We start from the raw sequence: 14,728 nt of genomic DNA on the forward strand, positions 1-14,728 counted from the left end.
TTTGATCACACCAGATTAAATTGAAATTAGCGACTCATCAATCACCTGTCATACCCATTGTAATTGTGTAAAAACTGATCTGAACTCTGCATTCACATTTAAAAGCATGCACTCGGAAAGTTCATTTTACAAACTAGAGTGAAGTGCTGACGAAACCGTTGCTAAAACGATTAGGTCAGATGCTAAAAATAAACAGTGAGAAGCAGTGGGTTCAGGGTCAGTTGGTCGGCCATCTTGGTTTTCCTCTCAGAACGCCGCAAATAGAAAGCTTATGGCAAATATAGAATGTTGACATCTAAAATAAACCAAGAATTACTAGTATAATATGTGTAAATTTACTCAACTAAACTGGTATGCAATCAAATAAGTAAAATAAGTATCTACAGTATCATTCAGTCTTTCAAATGGGACAGTTTTATTTTGTGGGTGTAATTTTTCATTTGATATGATATTTTTACTTTTGTTGTTTTTAAATCTTAAATTGACTTTCCCCACTCTGCTTTGCTCAAATTGAGACAAATATTAACATGAACACAAACTGAATAGTCACTACATGAACATGAATTGACAGAATTTAAGACATTTTTGATGAGATCTTTTTTTTGCCTTGCCTGGAATGCTCACCAATATGACATCAAACCTGTTTCAAGGTAGTTTTAAGCAATAAAAACAGTGTGTAGGAATGTTTGTTGCATGCTGTGGAACATTACAAGCAAAACAAAAACATTCCCTTGGAATGTGGCAGTCAGCAGAAAAGTTACATTGCAGCTACAGTGCTTTAAGAAAACTAAAAAAAAAATGTGATGGAAAATGTATTTATCCTAATATTCCATAGTGGAGATCCTCTTATGGGTGAGAAAGCTGATGTTGCATAATCAGAGTTGACCACCTGAAGGATTACTGACATGTGAGGTAGGTAACTACAGGTAATCTGCTACAGGTCAGACAATCTGCTGTTGAAGTAACTATATGTGTAATCTACTACAGGTGAGGTAACGACAGGTGAAATAACTACACGGGTAATCTAGTATAGGTGAGGTAACTACAGGTAAAGTAACTATGCGAGTAATCTAGTACAAGTCAGGTAACTATAGGTGAAGTAACTATATGAGTAATCTAGTACAGGTAAGGTAACTACAGGTGAAGTAACTATACGGGTAATCTAATACAGGTGAGGTAACTACAGTTGAAGTAACTATACGGGTAATCTAGTACAGGTGAGGTAACTACAGGTGAAGTAACTATACGGGTAATTTAGTACAGGTGAGGTAACTACAGGTGAAGTAACTAGATGGGTAATCTAGTACAGGTGAGGTAACTACAGGTGAAGTAACAATACAGGTTATCTATCACAGGTGAGGTAACTACAGGTGAAGTAGCTAGATGGGTAATCTAGTACAGGTAAGGTAACTACAGGTGAAGTAACTATACGGGTAATCTAGTACAGGTGAGGTAACTACAGGTGAAGTAACTATACGGGTAGTCTAGTACAGGTGAGGTAACTACAGGTGAAGTAACTATACGGGTAATCTAGTACAGGTGAGGTAACTTCAGGTGAAGTAACTATACGGGTAATCTAGTACAGGTGAGGTAACTACAGGTGAAGTAACTATACAGGTAGTCTAGTACAGGTGAGGTAACTACAGGTGAAATAACAATACAGGTTATCTAGCACAGGTGAGGTAACTACAGGTGAAGTAACTATACGGGTAATCTAGTAAAGGTGAGGTAACTACAGGTAAAGTAACTATCCGAATAATCTAGTACAAGTCAGGTAACAATAGGTGAAGTAACTATATGAGTAATCTAGTACAGGTAACGTAACTACAGGTGAAGCAACTACATGGGTAATCTAGTACAGGTGAGGTAACTACAGGTGAAGTAACTGTACGGGTAGTCTAGTACAGGTGAGGTAACTACAGGTGAAGTAACTATACGGGTAATCTAGTACAGGTCAGGTAACTTCAGGTGAAGTAACTATACGGGTAATCTAGTACAGGTGAGGTAACTACAGGTGAAATAACAATACAGGTTATCTAGCACAGGTGAGGTAACTACAGGTGAAGTAACTATACGGGTAATCTAGTAAAGGTGAGGTAACTACAGGTAAAGTAACTATCCGAATAATCTAGTACAAGTCAGGTAACAATAGGTGAAGTAACTATATGAGTAATCTAGTACAGGTAACGTAACTACAGGTGAAGCAACTACATGGGTAATCTAGTACAGGTGAGGTAACTACAGGTGAAGTAACTGTACGGGTAGTCTAGTACAGGTGAGGTAACTACAGGTGAAGTAACTATACGGGTAATCTAGTACAGGTGAGGTAACTTCAGGTGAAGTAACTATACGGGTAATCTAGTACAGGTGAGGTAACTACAGGTGAAATAACAATACAGGTTATCTAGCACAGGTGAGGTAACTACAGGTGAAGTAACTATACGGGTAATCTAGTAAAGGTGAGGTAACTACAGGTAAAGTAACTATCCGAATAATCTAGTACAAGTCAGGTAACAATAGGTGAAGTAACTATATGAGTAATCTAGTACAGGTAACGTAACTACAGGTGAAGCAACTACATGGGTAATCTAGTAAAGGTGAGGTAACTACAGGTAAAGTAACTATCCGAATAATCTAGTACAAGTCAGGTAACAATAGGTGAAGTAACTATATGAGTAATCTAGTACAGGTAACGTAACTACAGGTGAAGCAACTACATGGGTAATCTAGTACAGGTGAGGTAACTACAGGTGAAGTAACTAGACGGGTAATCTAGCACAGGTGAGGTAACTACAGGTGAAGTAATTATACAGGTAATCTTTTACATCTGAGGTAAATTATTTATTCTTTTTCTCTTTTTTAAATGTTCTGCCCTTTCTCTGTTATTTATTTTTATTTTTTTTTTCGTTTTCTTTTTATGTTTTATTACTGACCTACTCACACACACATACACACACTCCCATATAACTGACTCTCGTCAGCCCCTTTCAAACCTATTCCCTCATGTCAAAATGTCTTATGTCTTTTATTGTTTGTATTGTCTTTAATATTAGAATATATATTTTTTTTTAAACTTACAAAAAACAGATAACATGTGATGTGTTTTGCTTTGAATATCACTGTGACATGAAAGAGAATGAAACTAGTTGATAGAAACTAAACTGTTTGCAAATGTTAAATGGTAATCATCTTTTCTTGAAGCAAAATCAAGTGTAATTAGCATTTATATTTCCCACTGCAACATATCCCACTGCAACATATCCCACTGTAACCTATTCCACCTCAACATGTTCCACTGTAACCTATCCCTCTGTAACCTATCCCACTGCAACATAACCCACTGAAACATATCCCTCTGTAACATATCCCACTGTAACATATCCCTCTGTAACATATCCCACTGCAACATATCCCACTGGAACATATCCCACTGGAACATAACCCACTGGAACATTTGGGGCGACAGTGGCTCAGTGGTTAGAGTGTTGGTCCCCCAACCCGAAGGTCGGAGGATCGGGTCCCCCTCGGACCAAGTCCCCTTGGACCAAGTTCTGTCGTTGTGTCCTTAGGCAAGACACTTCACCCACATTGCCTAGTATGAAAGTGGTGTGGCGGTTGGAGGGGCCGCTGGCACAGATTGGCAGCCTCACTTCCGTCAGTCTGCCCCAGGGCAGCTGTGGCTACAATACTAGCTTACCATCACCAAGTGTGGAAATGAATGAATAATGACTATAGTGCAGTGCTTTGAGAGGCTTTGAAAAGTGCATTACAAGCCATGTAAGCCATTATTTTTATTATCCCACTGAAACATATTCTTCTGGAGCATATCCCACTGCAACATATCCCTCTGTAACATATCCCATTGTAACCTTCCCACCTCAACATCTCCCACTGTAATATATCCCACTGTAACAAATCCCTCTGGAACATATCCCACTGTAACATATTCCACTGTAACATATCCCACTGCAACATATCCCTCTGTAACATATCCCATTGTAACCTTCCCACCTCAGCATCTCCCACTGTAATATATCCCACTGTAACAAATCCCTCTGGAACATATCCCACTGTAACCTATCCCAAATCAACATGTCCCACTGTAACATATCCCACTGTAACATATCCCTCTGGAACATATCCCACTGCAACATATCCCTCTGTAACATATCCCACTGCAACATATCCCTCTGTAACATATCCCACTTTAACATATCCCACTGCAACATATCCGACTGTAACATATCCCACTGTAACACATCCCACTGTAACCTTCCCGCCTCAACATCTCCCACTGTAACATATCCCTCTGTAACATATCCCACTGCAACATATCCCTCTGTAACATATCCCACTGCAAGATATCCCTCTGTAACATATCCCACTGCAACATATCTCTCTGTAACATATCCCACTGCAACATATCCGACTGTAACATACCCCACTGTAACATATCCCACTGTAACATATCCCTCTCTCTTTTAATGGTAAATATATAATGATTATTTGTGATTATTTATATTTTGATTTGTGTGATTTTAATGTCTTTCTTATTCTGTAAAGCACTTTGAATTACCTTGTGTATGAATTTTGCTATACAAATAAACTTGCCTTGCCTCTGTAGCATATCCCACTGCAACGTATCCCTCTGTAACATACCCCACTGTAACATATCCCTCTTTAACATATCCCACTGTAACATATCTCATTGTAACACATCCCATTGTAACATATCCCACTGCAACATATCCCATTGTAACACATCCCACTGTAACATATCCCACTGCAACATATCCCTCTGTGACAAAACCCACTGCAACATATCCTTCTGTAACATATCCCACTGTAACATATCCCACTGAAACATATCCCACTGTAACCTTCCCACCTCAACATCTCCCACTGTAACATACCCCTCTTTAACATACCCCACTGCAACACATCCCATTGCAACATATCACTCTGTAACATATCCCACTGTGACACATCCCACTGCAACATATCCCACTGCAACATACCCCACTGTAACATATCCCTCTTTAACATATCCCACTGTAACATATCCTACTGTAACCTTCCCACCTCAACATCTCCCACTGTAACATATCCCTCTGTAACATATCCCACTGTAACATATCCCTTTGCAACATATCCCTCTGTAACCTATCCCACCTCAACATATCCCATTGTAACATAGCCCAATGTAACCTATCCCACTGTAACATATCCCATTGTAACACATCCCACTGTAACATATCCCACTGCAACATATCCCTCTGTGACAAAACCCACTGCAACATATCCTTCTGTAACATATCCCACTGTAACATATCCCACTGAAACATATCCCTCTGTAACATATCCCACTGTAACCTTCCCACCTCAACATCTCCCACTGTAACATACCCCTCTGTAACATACCCCACTGTAACACATCCCACTGTAACACATCCCACTGTAACACATCCCACTGTGACACATCCCACTGTAACATATCCCACTGCAACATACCCCACTGTAACATATCCCTCTTTAACATATCCCACTGTAACATATCCTACTGTAACCTTCCCACCTCAACATCTCCCACTGTAACATATCCCTCTGTAACATATCCCACTGTAACATATCCCTTTGCAACATATCCCTCTGTAACCTATCCCACCTCAACATATCCCATTGTAACATAGCCCAATGTAACCTATCCCACAGCAACATATCCCACTGTAACATATCCCATTGCAACATATCCCTCTGGAACATATCCCACTGCAACATATCCCACTGAAACATATCCCTCTGGAACATATCCCACTGCAACATATCCCACTGTAACATATCCCACTGTAACATCTCCCACTGTAAAATATCCCACTGTAACATATCCCTCTGTAACATATCCCACTGTAACATATCCCACTGTAACACATCCCACTGTAACATATCCCACTGTAACCTTCCCACCTCAACATATCCCACTGTAACCTATTCCACCTCAACATGTCCCACTGTAACATATCCCTCTGGAACATATCCCACTGCAACATATCCCACTGTAACATATCCCTCTGGAACATATCCCACTGCAACATATCCCACTGTAACATATCCCTCTTTAACATATCCCACTGTAACATATCCCATTGCAACATAACCCTCTGGAACATATGCTACTGTAACATATCCCACTGTAACATATCCCATGGCAACATATCCCACTGTAACCTATCCCACTGCAACATATCCCATCCATCCATCCATCCATCCATTTTCTTCCGCTTATCCGGGGCCGGGTCACGGGGGCAGCAGTCTAAGCAGGGACCCCCAGACTTCCTTCACCTCGGACACATCCTCCAGCTCCTCCAGTGGGACCCCAAGGCATTCCCAGGCCAGCCGAGAGACATAGTCCCTCCAGCGTGTCCTGGGTCTTCCCCGGGGCCTCCTCCCGGTGGGACATGCCCAGAACACCTCCTTAGGGAGGCGTCCAGGAGGCATCCTGAGCAGATGCCCAAGCCACCTCAGCTGGTTCCTCTCGACGTGTAGGAGCAGCGGCTCTACTGCGAGCTCCTCCTGTGTCCCTAAGGGTGCGCCTGGCCACCCTGCGGAGGAAACCCATTTCAGCAGCTTGTATCCGCGACCTTGTCCTTTTGGTCATTACCCAGAGCTCATGACCATAGGTGAGGGTAGGAATGTAGATTGACCGGTAAATCGAGAGCTTTGCCTTTGGACTCAGCTCCTTCTTTACCACAACGGACCGATACAGCGACTGCATCACTGCAGACGCTGCACCGATCTGCCTGTCAATCTCATGCTCCATCCTTCCCTCACTTGTGAACAAGTCCCCGAGATACTTGAACTCCTCCACTTGAGGCAGAGACTCACCACCCACCCGGAGAGGGCAAACCACCTTTTTCCGGTCGAGAACCAGTCCCACTGTAACATATCCCACTGTAACTTTCCCATCTCAACATATTCCACTGTAACGTATCCCACTGCAACATATCCCTCTGTAACATATCCCACTGTAACATATCCCACTGTAACCTTCCTAGCTCAACATATCCCACTGTAACACATCCCACTGCAACATATCCCACCTCAACATATCCCACTGCAACATATCCCACTGTAACATATCCCTCTGGAACATATTCCACTGCAACATATCCCACTGTAACCTATCCCACTGCAGCATATCCGACTGAAACATATCTCTCTGGAACATATCCCACTTGCAACATATCCCACTGTAACATATCCCACTGCAACATATCCCACTGCAACATATCCCACTGCAACATATCCCACTGTAACCTATCCCACTGCAACATATCCCACTGAAACATATCCCTCTGGAACATATCCCACTGTAACAAAACATGAAACCTGTTATTGCAGGAGATGTGATGAAATGAATGAAGTTTTTTGTTTTGAGTTATTCTGAATACATTGAGTTGAGGTCTAGAATTATTTTACAATACTTGTTTTTAATCTTTCAATTCTATGTGTCACCGAAATTGGAAACGGAAGTGTGTACATCACAGTGGGCATGTACAGGGGGCAGTGAAAACGGGGACTGATTGGAGCGATGACATTTTGAATACATGAGAATAACGATTAAAAGCTCTGAAAAGTCCATTTTGCAGAATAGGTTTGAGTTTAGATTTTTTTTAAGTACAGAAACATTTACAGCTCTCTTTTTACTACTTTAATCTCTGCATTTGTAAAACTAGTAGTTTGGTGACATGTTTGTTGCAGTTTTTCTGTGAAGTAGATTTTCTTGAGTGTCTTTGAAAACATCTCAGACAGAGTGAACCATTTCACCACTAGATACTAATCTAGTGGTGAAATGGACATGCATTAAGTTCTGCGTCCTGATTGGTTAAGGGACTGTAGACCATTGTCAATCAATCTCCTCCGTGCCGTGTCTCCTGTACAGTACTGAATGCGTTCAGCCAAATTTACATAAATGTTCGATCACAGTGTGACTCTGAAGTGCTGTATGTTTGCAAGTTTTCTCCCTGACAAAACCGTTAGTGTCGATGAAACATTCTGCACTGACAAATTTCAGAAACGTTTTGGACTTAAGTGTTTCTCTGCACAGAGAGGCGCCTCTTTGGAGACCGCTAGAGCAGAGGCACGTGAATAACACATTTAAAATGATCATTGAGGAAGGGGGATATAATATATTGTCATAACGGTGCGAGTTAGGACCAAAGTATGCGGACTCAGAGCGGGTTGACAGTGTTTATTTACAAGTCTTTGTGAAATAAAGTCTTAAACAGTTCAAATAACACACACGAGGATCCAGGAAGCAGGAGGCAGGCAGGACGGACGGAGAGCGGGTCGGGAACGGGAAGCCGGGGCTGGAGTGAAGACGGAAGCGGGGACAAGACCAGGACAGACAGGGCCAGCGTAGTCCAAGGAGCGGGACCCAGGGTAAGAGGCAGGCGGAACGCCAGAGACCAAGACAGGCAGTGCAGAGTGAGATGACTGTACCGGAGCGTAGAGGCAGGAGCAGGAGCGGGCGAAGGCAGGAGTCTGGAAAGGTGGCAAAAATCCAAAATGAGAACAAGCAGGCAGGTAACAGGAATGCAAAAACAGAGCTGGAACATTCACGTTTTACACGCGGACGGTCTGGCTCCGAGTGTAGTCTGCCGAGTCTTCTTATGCGCCACCACAGGTGAGGGTGATTGCGCTAATGCGCTCCAGGTGTGAGCAGAAGGAGTCAGAGACTCCGCTCAGCTCCAGACAGACAGGTGAGGGAGGGGGAGAGAGAGTACAGGAGGGCAGGAAAAACAGACATCATGACATATATGAAGGTTTGAACTCTGAGAGTGTTTAAACAAGAGAGAAATGTAAGAAAATATAAATGTCTGTCTAAAAAAAAGTGTATAAAGTGTGTGGTGAGGGGTTTTACACCCTTAAAACATATATATGGATTATAATATAAGAATAATTATTAAAAGTAAAGCTGACTACTTCGCAGATTTTGCCTATTGTGGGTTATTTTTTAGAATGTAATGTAAACAAGGGACCACTGTTTAGTTAAAGGCAGAAGAGAGAAAGGGAGAGGGAGGAGAGAAAGAAAGACAGAAAGAGTCTTGAGGAGTTGAGAGTGATAGGATATTGTCACGATCCGCACCATTCCTGGCCCATGTTTTGCCTCCTGTCCTGCTCTTTCCCTCCCTCACCTGCCGGAGCTGGAGCTGGGCTGAGCTCCTGGCTTCTCCCGTGCGCACCTGCAGCCCATCAGCGCAATCACCACCACCTGCCGTGGATAAGAGGAGCCAGGACCAGACACATGGGGCCAGATCGTTTGGGTACCTACATCCTGCTCGGGGCCAGGTCGTCTGCGTGTCTACATCCTGCTCAGGTCCAGGTCGTCCGCGTGTCAACATCCCGTTCCCTGGTTCCTCCCGGCTCCGTCCGCCTCGTCTGCCCCACCGCACCGCCCGCACCCAGCTTCCTGCTCCCCACCAGATCTACCCCCACTTTTGAATGACATTTCACATATTGTAAATAAACACTGTAAAACTTCCCCAAGTACATAACTTCTTTGTCCACATTACCCAGCATTACAACAGATATAGTGAGATAGAAGTAGAGGCTGGAGGAGAAAAAGAAAAAAAAAAGAGGGAAGACATGGAGGAATAGAGAGAGGTGTGAGAGGGAGAGAGAACAAACAGAAGAGATGTGCTGATAGGAAAAAGAAAGGCTGAGGCAGGCTGACACCCATCTGGCCTCACTCACATACCACAGCCCCATGGGTGAGGTGGCAAGCACTCGCAACTTACAGCAAGAAGGTTCTGATTTGACTGCAAGGTTGCCTAAAGAGAGGTTATTTTTCTTCTGTGGGGTAACACATAACATATTTAGATCACCATGTTACCTTTTATTTCAGTTTTACTTTCATTTCTGAGTCTCCTTTCTCTTTGCTCACCAGGTTAACTCCCCTCTCAGAGCGCTATCACATCACAGTGTGCATCCCGCTATTGAAACTACGGCACATTGCATCAGGTTTGTGAAGTTGTAGTGTACAGTTTTGTATTGTGTTTTTGTATATTTATGGAGAGTTGACATGTGGAAGCATAGGTGATGTTGGCCTATAGGCGGGACATTGTATAGAATGTTACAGGTGAGGAGGGTTCGAATAGGGCCCAGGACCTCCCTGTGACTGTTTGTCTTTCTCTCTCTCTCTCTCTTTCTCTCTCTCACTCTTCTTCTTTTTCTGACACCCAGACACAGGGAGGTCCTGTGTCTGACACCCAGACACAGGACCTCCCTGTGTCTGGGTGTCAGAAAAAGGAGAAGAGTGAGAGAGAGAAAGAGAGAGAGAGAGAGAGAAAGACAAACAGTCCAATACAGTAGAGAGGCGGGATCTGCAATACCTCTGGGTTTCTGCAGATAGTTGCAAAAACAGGAAATTTACAAGAAAACTACAAAAGTACAACAAAAGCTTCAGATAACTGTGAGGCATGAGTTCAGGCTGTGTGTCAGATACTTTATACATATCTAAAAAGAGTATTAATTCCTACTTCCTTTCAATACATTTAACAATTTCAAACAAGTGTATTTATATAGCTGTATTTATATAGCACATTTAAAATACCGCTTAAGCTGACCAAAGTGTTTCACATAATGTCAACAAAAACAGATATACCGTATTTTCCAGACTATAAGTCGCACTTTTTTTCTTTTCGTAGTTTATAGTTTATACTCAGATGTGACTTTTAAATACATATAAGTCGCATCTGAGTATATAATTTCACATCTTCATTACGGTCTTTGACTTAAGCTCCGGGGGAACTTATAGTCCAGAAAATATGGTGCATAAAATATGACACATAGGCAAAGAACAATAAAACAATTAAAAAGATTTTAAGATTTGTGTACATTTACATGTTCGAAATAAAAAGGAATCAATCAGTATCTGAGGATAAGAACAGACCAATCAGAGCCATCCAATCCGAGCTGTCCAATCAGACTTGGAGCTCTTTTGTCCAAAGGACAAAAGAAGGATTTAAAAAAAAAAAAAAACAGCCAGTTAAAATCAGGGAAAATTTTTAATCTGCATTTTTAATACAAAAAAAAGATAATAGCAACATCAATGTGTAGTAGTAGTAGTAGTAGTAGTAGTAGTAGTAGCAGTGGTGGTCATGGTAGTAACATTATGTTACCATATAGTGCTTTATTTGTTTATTGATTCAAAGTAAACACATGTGTTGAGTGAAGTGCAGTGACACCAGGGCACATCTAACCTCACGGAACATTCACACATGTAGCTCTGACTGGAGTTCTACACATTTATCAAAAGGTTGAAAATCATCTGTGTTTCTACTTAAAGGCTGCGGGACGTCTCTGCATCGTCATGTGTATTTGTTTGCTTCACCTTTGACCCTGCCCACCAACTCTGATTCAAGATTTTTATTGTCATTGTCACAGAAAAACAACAAAGTGACATTTAGTGCATAAAACTGAATCACAGAGGGTTTTTTGTTTTTTGTTTTTTTTTATACAATTAATTTTGCTTTTCATTTCAGAATATGAATCTTGAATTGGGTAGTTACATTTAATTAGTTTGGAGGTCTACATTTTCCAGTTTTAAGGGAGTATTTTACTTCTATGGGGTATAAACCACTATTGTTTTCAAAATGCTATATTTGCTCAAAACCACATTTTAACACGTTTTATAAATTTCATGTTTGTTTTTGGCGCTCTGAATCACCCTTCAGAGCGTTGTCAACACAATCAGTGTGGATTCCACTAATGAAACTACTGCACATCACATCAGGTTTGTGAGGTTGCTGTGTACAGTTCTGAATCATATTTTTGCATATTTATGGAGAATTGTCATGTAGGAGCATGGGTGACGTAGGTTTGTGGGCGGAGCGTTACACAGAATCTTACAGATCACTGTAAGGAGGCTTTGAGAGATCACTAAAATACTCAGACATGGAGGACATGAAAGAGATTTAAAAGGTATGTTTGGTCATTTGTTGATGATGTTGATACACTCTGGGTAATATTTGTCTCAGCACATTTTAGATCTGCATAACACTGGAACTGTCCTGATTTACTGTTTCAGAACAAAAACCAAGTCAGCCAAAAAATAAATGACGTCACTGTCTCAAATCCCCCAGAATCCCTCAAATCGCTGTAATCCAGACCATGTGACCCACTATACTGGCATGTGGCAGAGTGGTGAGCCCTCACAGCAACATGGTTCTAGGTTGTACGCTCAGGCTATGTTTTGTGGAGTTTGCTTGTTCTCCCTGTGACTGGCTGCAATTCAGTTAGTGTTTTTTTTTTTTTTTTTTTTTTTTTTTTTTTTATAAATAAATTGTGGCTGTTGCTAATTCCTGAGCTCAGCGCTCCAGAGAACTTGTACATAAACAACATGGCTAAATTGTAGGCTAAAACATGTTGAATACAATCATGGCAGCAGGGACGTGCGATAAGGCCAAGGTGGCACCAGCCCATTTGACTTAAGTTCCCTTGTGGTCAGAACATTTTTTCAGGTTTAATATTTGCCCCACGAAGACAGCAGATGTTTAAAAGTTGTTTTAAACACTCACTCCCCTCTCTCCTGCCTCTCGCTCGTTCATGTGCTTCTGCCTGTCGCAGATTCAGACTCCACATGTTTCTTATCCTTAACAGCACATAGCTTCAAATCAAAGACTGAAGAAACAATTCAGAGCCATAAAGATGTTCTATACTATCTAAACTTTTCTCCAATTTTTCTTTTTCAATTTTTCTCTTATTCACGATGTTAGTAGCAAAACAGCTGATGTAATGATATCTCTGCAATAGCACGAGTACATCTCATCCATGCAAGGTGCATTTCTTGGAAAAGATTCTTTGAATTCTCATAAAAACAACACAACACTTAAGTTTAGTTGTGCGGACAAAAGTTTTAGACTGGATGAGATTTATATAAAAAAAAAAAAAAAAAATAGGATTTCTTCACCTAAATCATCCCAAATTACAGTGTGTGGACAAAAGTTTTAGACTTGACTGTGACTGTTCTCTGGAACGTTTGTCCAAAGCCCAACATGAGGCTCCTGCTCAAACAGTGGCTGGAGCAGGAGCAGAGCAAAGAGGGAGATCAGAGGGACTGGACTCCACAGAGAAACAAGTGATCAGTCTTTCTAAAATGAACGTTTGACATGACAAAAGAAGGCCAGTTGTTTTGGAGAGAAGCAAGCTATAACAATGTTGTTATAACAATGAGTTTATTTCCCATTATTCTGTATAAAAAAAACGCTAAAAAAAATATATGATTTCTTCACCTAAAACATCCCAGATGACAGGAAATTACATTTATTTTTATCAACATCTCCTGGGGGAGGGACCCTAGACCCCCCTCACATGTTCCTTATTTGCTCCATTTTCTCATTTAAAAAAATATTCTTGTTGGTTTCTCAGCATAAAAGCTGAGAAGCTTTGTGCATACATGCCACCTCAACTGGTTCCTCTCGACGTGTAGGAGCAGTGGCTCTACTCCGAGCTCCTCCCGTGTGATCGAGCTCCTCACCCTATCCCTAAGGGTGAGCCCGGCCACCCTATGGAGGAAACCCATTTCAGCCGCTTGTATCCGCGACCTTGTCCTTTCGGTCATTACCCAGAGCTCATGACCATAGGTGAGGGTAGGAACGTAGATTGACTGGTAAATCGAGAGCTTTGCCTTTGGACTCAGCTCCTTCTTTACCACAATGGACCGATACAGCGATCGCATCACTGTAGATGCTGCACCGATCCGCCTGTCAATCTCCATCCTTCCCTCACTCGTGAACAAGACCCCGAGATACTTGAACTCCTCCACTTGAGGCAGAGACTCACCACCCACCCGGAGAGGGCAAACCACCTTTTTCCGGTCGAGAACCATGGCCTCAGATTTGGAGGAGCTGATTCTCATCCCAGTCGCTTCATATTCGACTGCAAACCGCCCCAGTGCCTGCTGCAGGTCCTGGCTCAAAGGACAACATCATCTGCAAACAGCAGAGATTAAATTCTGTGGTTCCCAAACCAGACCCTTCCCCCGGCCCCTGGCTGCACCTAGAAATTCTGTCCATAAATATAATGAACAGAACCGGTGACAAAGGGCAGCCCTGGCGGTATCCAACATGCACCGGGAACAGGTCTGACTTACTGCCGGAAATGCGAACACAGCTCCTGCTCTGGTCATACAGGGACCGGACAGCCCTTAGCAAAAAGCCCCGGACCCCATACTCCCAGAGCACCCCCCAAAGGACACCACGAGGGACACGGTTGGATGCTTTCTCCAGATCCACAAAACACATGTGGACTGGTTGGGCAAACTCCCAAGAACCCTCAAGGACCCGATGGAGAGTATAGAGCTGGTCCAGTGTTCCGTGACCAGGACGAAAAGCACACTGCTCCTCTTGAATCCAAGGTTCGACTATCGGCCGGATTCTCCTCTCCAGTACCCTGGAATAGACCTTACAGGAAGGTTGAGGAGTGTGATTCCCCTGTAATTGGAACACACCCTCCGGTCCCCATTCTTATACAGAGGGACCACCACCCCGGTCTGCCATTCCACAGACACTGTCCCCGACCGCCACGCGATGAGCCTTGCCACCGAGGAGCTTGCCAACCACCCCGGTGACTTCAGCCAGGGTGATGGACGAGTCCGCCTCCGGCCTTCTCTTTGTACTCATCCTTTCCCCCCTATGTCTTCTTTTCATATTCCTCCTCTCTCTTCCCC

Source organism: Periophthalmus magnuspinnatus, chromosome 11, assembly GCF_009829125.3.
Source record: "Periophthalmus magnuspinnatus isolate fPerMag1 chromosome 11, fPerMag1.2.pri, whole genome shotgun sequence".
Lineage (NCBI taxonomy): Eukaryota > Metazoa > Chordata > Actinopteri > Gobiiformes > Gobiidae > Periophthalmus > Periophthalmus magnuspinnatus.